The sequence below is a fragment of the Acomys minous genome (genome assembly GCF_964271855.1).
Source record: "Acomys minous genome assembly, chromosome: 11".
NCBI lineage: Eukaryota > Metazoa > Chordata > Mammalia > Rodentia > Muridae > Acomys > Acomys minous.
In genome coordinates this window covers 2,710,957-2,724,514 of record NC_140492.1, presented here as the reverse complement: position 1 = coordinate 2,724,514, position 13,558 = coordinate 2,710,957, and the positions used below count along the sequence as shown (strand labels likewise).

Genomic DNA, 13,558 nt, shown 5'->3' with positions numbered 1-13,558 from the left:
AAAGCCATGGCTGCCAATGTAAAAACAGACCTGTGTTGATGTCAAAACCCTTTCGGTTCTCAGACTCATTTGGGTCCAAATACAGCACAGGGGAGCTCTGTGTTCAAATTCCAATCCTGAAACACAAGAACCAAAGCTCCTGTCAATCAGGGAAGGCAGATCAAATGTTCAAGAAGCCCAGCTCCTGCTCAGAAAGTTGGCAGGACCAAGCACCTCATGCAGGCATCCATCCTTGCACAAGCTGGTGGGTTCTCGTGACTGACTGGAAACTGCCAAAAAGATGTTTGTGTGGTAGCAGGCCTCACCCAACATCTGCCCTGTGCCGGGGAAGACCTGAGTACTGCACCCAGCGCCGGAGTTCCCTGGTGGGCGGATGCATCACGTGTGATCTAATTACAAGGGGAGCGAGGTAAAGCTGGCAGGGGCGAGCCGCCCGGCCGCTTTGCACAGCTTTGTCATTTTTCCCTCCGTTAATTTTCTCTCTAACTCGCATGCGTGTCATAAAGGTTAATTAAAAGCTTGAGCAGATTCCTAACCCTTGCAGCTGGACCAAAAAAAAAAAAAAAGTATGGCGGGCGGCCGCCCTTCCTGCCTGGAAGCAGAGTGGGGAGGAGCGTGTCACTGAGTTCAGAGCGAAGCTGGGTACACATTGAGAGAGGCTGTGACAGTTTCTGGCTGCATCAGTCAGGTCAGAGCAGTTGTCCCTGTGATGGTATTATGACAGACCTGGATGGGTTGTTGGACCGCTGGGAGGATGGGCAGAGGAAGCCACACCCTGCCGGGCGCTAGGAAGACTTCCTGAAAAGATAAGCACTTAAAAGAGGTAACGTGGGCGGTTTGAGGAAGAATGGGTCCAGAGGCCCAGGAAAGCTAAGGAAAACGCAGGAAGAGGATTGAAACTGTGGGAATGGCGGATGCGTGCTTTCAACCTGAAGACAGACCTTGGGTAAGATGAAGTTCCTGAAGGGGCTGGACATGTATCTCCGTGGGTGGGGCTCGCCCTTCGAGTGGACGAGGCCTCCGGTTCCAGGCCGAGCACCGCCTAAAGTTAGTGTGGCAGGTTGTGCACACTTCCCAAGCCTGAGCACCCAAGGTTTGAGGCCACCCTCAACTACACGACAGATGCCGTACAGGCCTGGGATATGTGAGCCCCTGCCTCAAAACAAGACAGCCTCCTGCAGACCACAGGAAGCAGAGGCTGTCCAGCTGCAAGCAGTAAATAAAGGCCTGGCACTCAATCCAAGCCAGGGTGGCCAAGACGCCACGTGAGCAGAGCCTTGTGGCATCTAGGACGTGGCCCTGAAGGCTGTGAGCAAATACCTGCTGCCTGACTTGAGACCCTTGACCCGCACCCATCACCGCCACTTTTTGGAGGTGAAGTCAGTGATGTGGGGTGAATCCTTGGTAGCTTACAATAGAGTTGGAGCATTTTATATACATATAGTGTAGGAATATGTGTGTGTGTGTTTATAAACATCTGTATGCATGCACATAGACCACATTAAAATCATGTCATAGTTTGGTGCTATAGAAAACAAAGGAGCTCATTGTTTTAGAAAGAATGGACACGGTACACTTCCAAGCACCGCCACTGGCCATTTCCAGAAGGGTGGAGGCATCCTCTTACCTAGATATTAGACCTATAACCCTTGGCCAGGTGACCTTAATGACAGTATCCCAAGCAATTACTTTAATTTGAAACTTCATAATGACAATCAAACGATAACCTGAGATTGACCCACTGTGGTGGTGCTCCGTAGCAGGCACAGTCAATAGACGTACACACACACACACACACACACACACACACACACACACACACACACCACTCGTCTCCTACAACTGAAGTCCTTAACGGCATCTTGTCCCAATCCTGGGCCCAGAAAGCTATTGAACTACTGAGTGTTTGCCTATTTACTTTTGTGTGTATATGAATATACATATTTATTCATTCATAGACAGGGTCGCACTATGTAGCTCTAGACAGCCTGAAAGTCACTATGTAGACCACACTGGCCTCAAATGCATGATGACCTTCCTGGCCCTGCTCTCCAAGTGCTGGGATTAGTGGACTGAGCCTCCATGGGCTGAGCCTCCACGCCTGACCAGGTTGTCCCTTCCACAGCACCACTTGCTGCTGGTCACTGTGACTCAGGCTGGGGATGGTATAGGAAGGAGAAATCAACAGAAGATTGGAGTGTGCAGGGAGCTTTCTCATCCCAGTGAAATTTAATTCCCAAGATCACATGGTACCTTTCGGCGTGGGCAGTTAGTACACGTTTATGTATCAGTTTAAAATGAGCCTGTGTCACATCGAGCCTCAGTAAGCAGCTGCTTCCCCTCCGTTCTCCACGGTGCAAATGCCTGAGGCTCGCTCTCCTGGCTTCTGAAATGCACGTTGGTGTTTTACTGTTACCCGGACACCCTTCACAGTACACCAGAGATTTCCGCTCCCCTCCAGCTTTAACGTCACAGTTGTTCACACTCCTCCTTCAATCCTCACCTAGCCTCTGGTAACCGCCATTCAACAACTTGAATTTCCAAGGTGTGTGTGTGTGTGTGTGTGTGTGTGTGTGTGTGTGTGCGTGTGCGTGTGCATGCACACACATACACTACATTTCTCTGTATCTGAAGCTTTTATTCCTAACTTCTTCCCTGACTTTAGATCGAAGTCCACCAGATTTAATTAATTTAAAATTAAACTAAAACTATTTCATTGTCCTTTTCAGATCCTTTACGTAGAAACAAATTTAGCAAGAGCCCAAAAGCAACTGGAACGTTCCACAGTGGAGAGAGCGGCTACACACCTACAAGGACACTGAGTGACCCCATGCTTTCCCCAGAACATAGTTCTGCCTGCTATTAATTTGCGAACACATGTGCTGTGTGGGGCTTGTGCTTTCTGAAATGGGGTCCAGGAGTTGCTAAGCGAAGCCTGACACAGGCGGCATGAAACATCAGAGCTGGGATTTCCAGGGGAAAGGGGCTAGGAGCCTGTCATGCTCCTTCCAGTGGTGAACGCAGGTAGGGTCCAGCAGCCTGCAGACAGCAGTCAACTGGCGATGGCTCCCCAGAGGATGCCCGCTCCTTCCGGCCCCAGCTCTGCACACAGAAACCCCTTTGCCTACTTTGGGAGAGGTGCGCGCCAACAGAAGTGTGTGGTTAATGGGAAGCAGCTTGCTCGGCTTGAGTCAAAGGCGTGGGGTATCGCATGTGGCTCTGAGCCTCCCCACTGCCAGGCATAGAGCTTTGAGGGGAGCCAGCAGCCCCAGGCATGAAACAAGGGGCTCCTACAGATCATAACACATTTTTCTAGGTATGTTTTTTTTTTAATTCATCTACAAAGAAGTAGAAGCAGAAGGGGGAAGAACACGAAACCGAAGGGCCTCATTATGGCTGCACAAGAGGGCCATTGAGGCTGCGGCAGTCACTGCAAAGCTTTGAAGATTAATGGGTCCTTATAAATGTTGGTGTGTTATGAGCTTTCTCCTTGACATTAAACAGAGCACACAAGACTCACATATAAAACGCAGCAAGGAGCCTGGGTTGTAATTAATGCCATAAAGGTCTCTTTATCAGATCCCATCCAGGCGTCACAGAGGGTGATGAAGAGCCGGCCCAGCACTGTTTGTTCTGGATGAGAAAGGGGGCTGTGAGCTGATGTGACCCTCAGAATTGTCACTGCTTGCAGAGTGAAATGCCAGAGCGACGGGAAGGGCACTTTGAAGTGCAGGGAGCCACTTCTGGTCAACTTGGAGGGGGTCAGTGGAGTTCTGGGGGGACCATAAGGAACAAAGCACCCCCGCCACCACACCCTGCTCCCCACCACCACATCGTGCCCCCACCACCACACCATGCCCCCACCACCACACCATGCCCACCACCACACCATGCCCACCACCACCACACCATGCCCCCCACCACCACACCATGCCCTCACCACCACACCATGCCCCCCACCACACCATGCCCCCACCACACCATGCCCCCCACCACCACACCATGCCCACCACCACCACACCATGCCCCCACCATCACACCATGCCCCCACCACCACACCATGCCCACCACCACCACACCATGCCCCCACCATCACACCATGCCCCCACCACCACACCATGCCCACCACCACCACACCATGCCCCCCACCACCACACCATGCCCCCACCACACCATGCCCCCCACCACCACACCATGCCCACCACCACCACACCATGCCCCCCATCACCACACCATGCCCTCACCACCACACCATGCCCCCCACCACACCATGCCCCCACCACACCATGCCCCCCACCACCACACCATGCCCACCACCACCACACCATGCCCCCACCATCACACCATGCCCCCACCACCACACCATGCCCACCACCACCACACCATGCCCCCACCATCACACCATGCCCCCACCACCACACCATGCCCACCACCACCACACCATGCCCCCCACCACCACACCATGCCCCCACCACACCATGCCCCCCACCACCACACCATGCCCACCACCACCACACCATGCCCCCCACCACCACACCATGCCCCCCACCAGCACACCATGCCCCCCACCACACCATGCCCCCCATCACCACACCATGCCCCCCACCACCACACCATGCCCGCCACCACCACACCATGCCCCCCACCACGACACCATGCCCCCACCACCACACCATGCCCCCCACCACCACACCATGCCCCCACCACCACACCATGCCCCCCACCACCACACCATGCCCGCCACCACCACACCATGCCCCCCACCACACCATGCCCACCACCACCACACCATGCCCCCCACCACCACACCATGCCCCCCACCACCACACCATGCCCACCACCACCACACCATGCCCCCCACCACCACACCATGCCCCCCCACCACACCATGCCCCCCACCACACCATGCCCCCACCACACCATGCCCACCACCACCACACCATGCCCCCCACCACCACACCATGCCCCCCACCACCACACCATGCCCACCACCACCACACCATGCCCCCCACCACCACACCATGCCCCCCCACCACACCATGCCCCCCACCACACCATGCCCCCACCACACCATGCCCACCACCACCACACCATGCCCCCACCACCACACCATGCCCCCCCCACCACACCATGCCCCCCACCACCACACCATGCCCCCCACCACACCATGCCCCCCACCACCACACCATGCCCCCCACCACACCATGCCCCCCACCACACCATGCCCCCCACCACACCATGCCCCCCACCATGACACCATGCCCACCACCACCACACCATGCCCCCCACCACACCATGCCCCCCACCACCACACCATGCCCACCACCACACCATGCCCACCACCACCACACCATGCCCCCACCACCACACCATGCCCCCCCACACCACACCATGCCCCCCACCACCACACCATGCCCCCCACCACACCATGCCCCCCACCACCACACCATGCCCCCCACCACACCATGCCCCCCACCACACCATGCCCCCCACCACCACAACATGCCCACCACCACCACACCATGGCCCCCACCACACCATGCCCCCCACCACCACACCATGCCCACCACCACACCGTGCCCCCCACCACACCATGCCCACCACCACACCATGCCCACCACCACCACACCATGCCCCCCACCACACCATGCCCCCCACCACACCATGCCCCCACCACCACACCATGCCCCCCACCACACCATGCCCCCCACCACCACACCATACCCACCACCACACCATGCCCACCACCACCACACCATGCCCCCCACCACACCATGCCCCCCACCACCACACCATGCCCCCCACCACACCATGCCCACCACCACCACACCATGCCCCCCACCACACCATGCCCCCCACCACCACACCATGCCCACCACCACACCATGCCCCCCACCACCACACCATGCCCCCCACCACCACACCATGCCCACCACCACACCATGCCCACCACCACCACACCATGCCCCCCACCACCACACCATGCCCCCCACCACCACACCATGCCCACCACCACCACACCATGCCCCCCACCACACCATGCCCACCACCACCACACCATGCCCACCACCACACCATGCCCACCACCACACCATGCCCACCACCACCAGACCATGCCCCCCACCACCACACCATGCCCACCACCACCACACCATGCCCACCACCACCACACCATGCCCCCCACCACACCATGCCCACCACCACCACACCATGCCCCCCACCACACCATGCCCCCCACCACCACACCATGCCCACCACCACACCATGCCCACCACCACCACACCATGCCCCCACCACCACACCATGCCCCCCCACACCACACCATGCCCCCCACCACCACACCATGCCCCCCACCACACCATGCCCCCCACCACCACACCATGCCCCCCACCACACCATGCCCCCCACCACACCATGCCCCCCACCACCACAACATGCCCACCACCACCACACCATGGCCCCCACCACACCATGCCCCCCACCACCACACCATGCCCACCACCACACCGTGCCCCCCACCACACCATGCCCACCACCACACCATGCCCACCACCACCACACCATGCCCCCCACCACACCATGCCCCCCACCACACCATGCCCCCCACCACCACACCATGCCCCCCACCACACCATGCCCCCCACCACCACACCATACCCACCACCACACCATGCCCACCACCACCACACCATGCCCCCCACCACACCATGCCCCCCACCACCACACCATGCCCCCCACCACACCATGCCCACCACCACCACACCATGCCCCCCACCACACCATGCCCCCCACCACCACACCATGCCCACCACCACACCATGCCCCCCACCACCACACCATGCCCCCCACCACCACACCATGCCCACCACCACACCATGCCCACCACCACCACACCATGCCCCCCACCACCACACCATGCCCCCCACCACCACACCATGCCCACCACCACCACACCATGCCCCCCACCACACCATGCCCACCACCACCACACCATGCCCACCACCACACCATGCCCACCACCACACCATGCCCACCACCACCCGACCATGCCCCCCACCACCACACCATGCCCACCACCACCAAACCATGCCCACCACCACCACACCATGCCCCCCACCACACCATGCCCACCACCACCACACCATGCCCACCACCACACCATGCCCACCACCACACCATGCCCACCACCACCACACCATGCCCACCACCACCACACCATGCCCCCCACCACACCATGCCCACCACCACCACACCATGCCCACCACCACCACACCATGCCCACCACCACCACACCATGCCCACCACCACACCATGCCCACCACCACCACACCATGCCCCCCACCACACCATGCCCACCACCACCACACCATGCCCACCACCACCACACCATGCCCACCACCACACCATGCCCACCACCACACCATGCCCCCCACCACCACACCATGCCCACCACCACCACACCATGCCCCCACCACCACACCATGCCCACCACCACCACACCATGCCCCCCACCACCACACCATGCCCACCACCACCACACCATGCCCACCACCACACCATGCCCCCCACCACCACACCATGCCCACCACCACCACACCATGCCCCCCACCACCACACCATGCCCACCACCACCACACCATGCCCACCACCACCACACCATGGCCACCACCACCACACCATGCCCCCCACCACACCATGCCCACCACCACCACACCATGCCCACCACCACACCATGCCCACCACCACCACACCATGCCCACCACCACACCATGCCCCCCACCACCACACCATGCCCACCACCACCACACCATGCCCACCACCACCACACCATGCCCCCCACCACCACACCATGCCCACCACCACCACACCATGCCCCCCACCACACCATGCCCCCACCACCACCACACCATGCCCACCACCACCACACCATGCCCACCACCACACCATGCCCACCACCACACCATGCCCCCACCACACCATGCCCCCCACCACCACACCATGCCCACCACCACACCATGCCCCCCACCACACCATGCCCCCACCACACCATGCCCCCCACCACACCATGCCCCCCACCACCACACCATGCCCCCCACCACCACACCATGCCCACCACCACCACACCATGCCCCCCACCACACCATGCCCCCCACCACCACACCATGCCCCCCACCACACCATGCCCCCCCACCACACCATGCCCCCCACCACACCATGCCCACCACCACCACACCATGCCCACCACCACACCATGCCCACCACCACCACACCATGCCCCCCACCACACCATGCCCCCCACCACACCATGCCCCCCACCACCACACCATGCCCCCCACCACACCATGCCCCCCACCACCACACCATGCCCACCACCACACCATGCCCCCCACCACCACACCATGCCCCCCACCACCACACCATGCCCACCACCACCACACCATGCCCACCACCACAACACCATGCCCCCCACCACACCATGCCCACCACCACCACACCATGCCCCCCACCACCACACCATGCCCCCCACCACCACACCATGCCCCCCACCACACCATGCCTACCACCACCACACCATGCCCCCCACCACCACACCATGCCCCCCACCACCACACCATGCCCCCCACCACACCATGCCCCCACCACACCATGCCCACCACCACCACACCATGCCCCCACCACCACACCATGCCCCCCACCACCACACCATGCCCCCCACCACCACACCATGCCCCCCACCACACCATGCCCCCCACCACCACACCATGCCCACCACCACCACACCATGCCCCCCACCACACCATGCCCCCCACCACCACACCATGCCCACCACCACACCATGCCCCCCACCACACCATGCCCACCACCACCACACCATGCCCATCACCACACCATGCCCACTACCACCACACCATGCCCCCCACCACACCATGCCTACCACCACCACACCATGCCCCCCACCACCACACCATGCCCCCCACCACCACACCATGCCCCCCACCACACCATGCCCCCACCACACCATGCCCACCACCACCACACCATGCCCCCACCACCACACCATGCCCCCCACCACCACACCATGCCCACCACCACCACACCATGCCCCCCACCACCACACCATGCCCCCCACCACACCATGCCTACCACCACCACACCATGCCCCCCACCACCACACCATGCCCCCCACCACCACACCATGCCCCCACCACACCATGCCCACCACCACCACACCATGCCCCCACCACCACACCATGCCCCCCACCACCACACCATGCCCCCCACCACCACACCATGCCCCCCACCACACCATGCCCCCCACCACCACACCATGCCCACCACCACCACACCATGCCCCCCACCACACCATGCCCACCACCACCACACCATGCCCCCCACCACCACACCATGCCCACCACCACACCATGCCCCCCACCACACCATGCCCCCCACCACACCATGCCCCCCACCACACCATGCCCCCACCACACCATGCCCACCACCACCACACCATGCCCCCACCACCACACCATGCCCCCCACCACCACACCATGCCCACCACCACACCATGCCCCCCACCACACCATGCCCCCACCACACCATGCCCACCACCACCACACCATGCCCACCACCACACCATGCCTACTACCACCACACCATGCCCCCCACCACACCATGCCCACCACCACCACACCATGCCCCCCACCACCACACCATGCCCCCCACCACCACACCATGCCCCCCACCACACCATGCCTACCACCAACACCATGCCCCCCACCACCACACCATGCCCCCCACCACCACACCATGCCCCCCACCACACCATGCCCCCACCACACCATGCCCACCACCACCACACCATGCCCCCACCACCACACCATGCCCCCCACCACCACACCATGCCCCCCACCACCACACCATGCCCCCCACCACACCATGCCCCCCACCACCACACCATGCCCACCACCACCACACCATGCCCCCCACCACACCATGCCCCCCACCACCACACCATGCCCACCACCACACCATGCCCCCCACCACACCATGCCCCCCACCACACCATGCCCACCACCACCACACCATGCCCACCACCACACCATGCCCACCACCACCACACCATGCCCCCACCACACCATGCCCACCACTACCACACCATGCCCACCACCACACCATGCCCACCACCACCACACCATGCCCACCACCACACCATGCCCACCACCACACCATGCCCCCCACCACACCATGCCCACCACTACCACACCATGCCCACCACCACACCATGCCCACCACTACCACACCATGCCCCCCACCACACCATGCCCACCACTACCACACCATGCCCACCACCACACCATGCCCACCACCACCACACCATGCCCACCACCACACCATGCCCACCACCACCACACCATGCCCCCCACCACACCATGCCCCCCACCACACCATGCCCACCACCACCACACCATGCCCCCCACCACCACACCATGCCCACCACCACCACACCATGCCCACCACCACACCATGCCCACCACCACCACACCATGCCCACCACCACACCATGCCCACCACCACACCATGCCCACCACCACCACACCATGCCCCCCTCCACACCATGCCCCCACCACCACACCATGCCCCCCCCACCACACAATGCCCCCCACCACCACACCATGCCCCCACCACACCATGCCCACCACCAACACACCGTGCCCCCCACCATCACACTGTGCCCCACCACCACCACACTGTACTCCCCTCTGCTTTAATAGGGACTGACTGGAGGTGGCCTTGTGACGTCCCAGGATGTAAGGTTGGGGGTGCCGCTCAATTGGTAAAGCATTTAACATGCATTTAAAAACCCAGGTTCAATCCCTAGTACCACAACCAAATATGGCAGCACACGCCTGCAGACCAAGCACTTGGGAGGTAGAGGCAGGAGGATCATGAATCCTCAGCTACAGAGCAAGTTGGAAGATAGCCTGGCCTACTGTCTCAAAAATGGAAGAAAAAAAAAGCACACATATGACAAGCCCTCACATTCTATAAAACAATGTCTTCTTAACATGAGAGGATGGTGGCACTCGTGAACTCCGAGCAGCTGGGGCTGCTGGGACAAGATCAAGCCAGTCCACACCTCAGCATGGATGCTTAGAGGCGTGCAAAGCCCCACCGATAGCTAAGGAGCGTTTAGCAATAAGGCTGTTACAGCGGGGGTGGGGGTGGGGAGGCGTGGGTGGGGGTCAGTTTTCCTTAGAGCATGGACCTGGCTGGCCGCCCATGCACCAGCGGATGGAGTACTGTGTGTCCAAGTATAGTACCAGGTTCCGTGGGTAACAAGAAGATGCATGAAGTCATGAGGGAGACCCAAAGGGGAGCAGGGACTGGGATGAGTTAAAAGGGGTCAAATACATTGTGTACGTGTATGAAATCCTCAAAGAATGAACTCTTCAGATGAGGTCCTTAGGGTAGGTACTGATCCACTCCAACTGATGACATCATAGGAAGAAATGTGTATGTGCAAAGACCCCGAAAGAAAAGTCATATAAAAATACACTGAGATCAGCAGGACGATGTGGTGCACACCTTTAATCCAAGCACTCAGGAGGCAAAGACAGGAGGATCTCCAGGTTCAAGGCCAGCCTGGGCTACAAGAGTAAGTTCCAGAACAGCCAGAGGATACAGGGATTCAGAAACCTGGTCTTGAGAAAGAGAGAGAGAGAGAGAGAGAGAGAGAGAGAGAGAGAGAGAGAGAGAGAGAGAGAGAAGAAAATACGTATCCCCAGGCCAGGCACTTTGCTATAACCACCTGACCCAACACCTTTCGTTACCACTAGAGAGCCAGGAGCCCCTTGACTTCCCGGCCTGGACGCCAAGGCAGGGCACTGCAAGCTGTGTTCCAATCCCATGGTGGCTCCCAGAGACCAGGCAAGATCCTCAGCTCCAGGAGTGAATAAGCAGGTGAGGCCTAGAGTTCCCTCCTCCCGCCATAGGGGTCGGGTCGTAGGCATCACACTCAGGACGTCAGGCTCGTGGGGCCCTCTCACTAGATCTGTATACGTGCATTTTAACAGCATGCTGTGACCATGAGTACACACACGTGTTATGTGTCAAAGGTTAAAGTTCCACAAAAAGAATTCTGAATAGCTTTGCAGAAGGGAAACATCGTTTTTCTAGGGTGTCCTTGGTCGCAATAAGCAGCCCTTAAAACAGGAAATTCATTCCAGAGACGGCACAGCTGTGGAGCCTGCCAAACAAAAGTAGGAAGAAGCCAAGACTGAGATGTTGAGTCAGATAACAAGTAAAGGAAGCAATGGTTTCCAAGCTGCTCTGCAGCATGCCTGTCCCTGCATCTGTAAGGGTGTGATGAGGCTGGATCACACCCTCAAACTTGTACCCACAGTGTATTTTCACATAAATAACACTTTTTGTTTGGTTTTTGTTTTGGAATATCTTGTTGTTGTTGTTGTTGTTGTTGTTGTTGTTGTTTTGTTTTGTTTTTTAGTTAAATTATATCAAAAGGATTTTCTGTTGTCCTGGAATTCTGTGAGAGGACACTAACACCTGCTGATGGACTGTGGGGAATTACTCAATCACAGACATCAAGACATTCTTATTCTGTGTAAATGTGTGTGTGTGTCTGTGCTGCTGTGGATGGGTGTGCATGTGGAGGCCAGAGATCAGGCTCAGGTGTTGTTCATCGAGATGCTGTTCACTGTTTCATTTTGTTTTGGGTTTGGTCTTTAGGTTCAGGACAGGTGTTTTGTTTTTTGGTGATGGAGCCTGGAACTTGCTGACTAGGCTACACTGGGTAGCCAGCAAGCCCCAGGCATCCACTGTTCCCACTCACACATCCTTGGAATTACAAGTGTGCACCAACATAACCAGTTTCTATCATCTAGGTTCTGGGGATCCAATTCAGGTCCAAATGCACACATGGCAAGTATTTTATTGACTGAGCCACCTACCTAGCCCTTCTTCAATATATTTAAAGAGATAGATGGATGGATGGATGGATGGATGATGCATGGATGGATGATGCATGGATGGATGATGGATGGGCAGATGATGGATGATGGATGATAGGTGGATGGATGGATGGATGGATGGATGATGGATGGATGGATGATGGATGGATGGATGGATGGATGGATGATGGATGGATGGATGGATGGATGATGGATGGATAGATGGATGATGGATGGATGGATGATGGATGGATAGATGGATGATGGATGGATAGATGGATGATGGATGGATAGATGGATGATGGATGGATGGATGATGGATGGATGGATGATGGATGATGGATGGATGGTGGATGGATGGATGGATGGATGGATGATGGATGGATGATGGATGGATAGATGGATGATGGATGGATGGATGATGGATGGATAGATGATGATAGATGGATAGATGGATGATGGATGGATGGATGATAGATGGATAGATGGATGATGGATGGATGGATGGATGATGGATGGATGGATAGATGGATGATGGATGGATGATGGATGAATGGATGGATGATGGATGGATGGATGGATGGATGATG

General features: G+C 58.5%; 1 long non-coding RNA gene across 2 annotated transcripts; it reads left to right on the top strand.

The window, feature by feature from the left end:
• Positions 1-669: 669 nt before the first annotated feature.
• On the top strand, positions 670-11,203 carry LOC311608012. 2 transcript variants are annotated; one of them, XR_014782821.1, is made up of 4 exons: positions 670-946; positions 2,730-3,024; positions 3,580-3,761; positions 11,074-11,203. It is a non-coding gene; the product is annotated as an uncharacterized lncRNA (long non-coding RNA). The 2 variants fall into 2 exon arrangements; XR_014782822.1 differs by having other exon boundaries at positions 2,730-3,761.
• Positions 11,204-13,558: the final 2,355 nt, after the last annotated feature.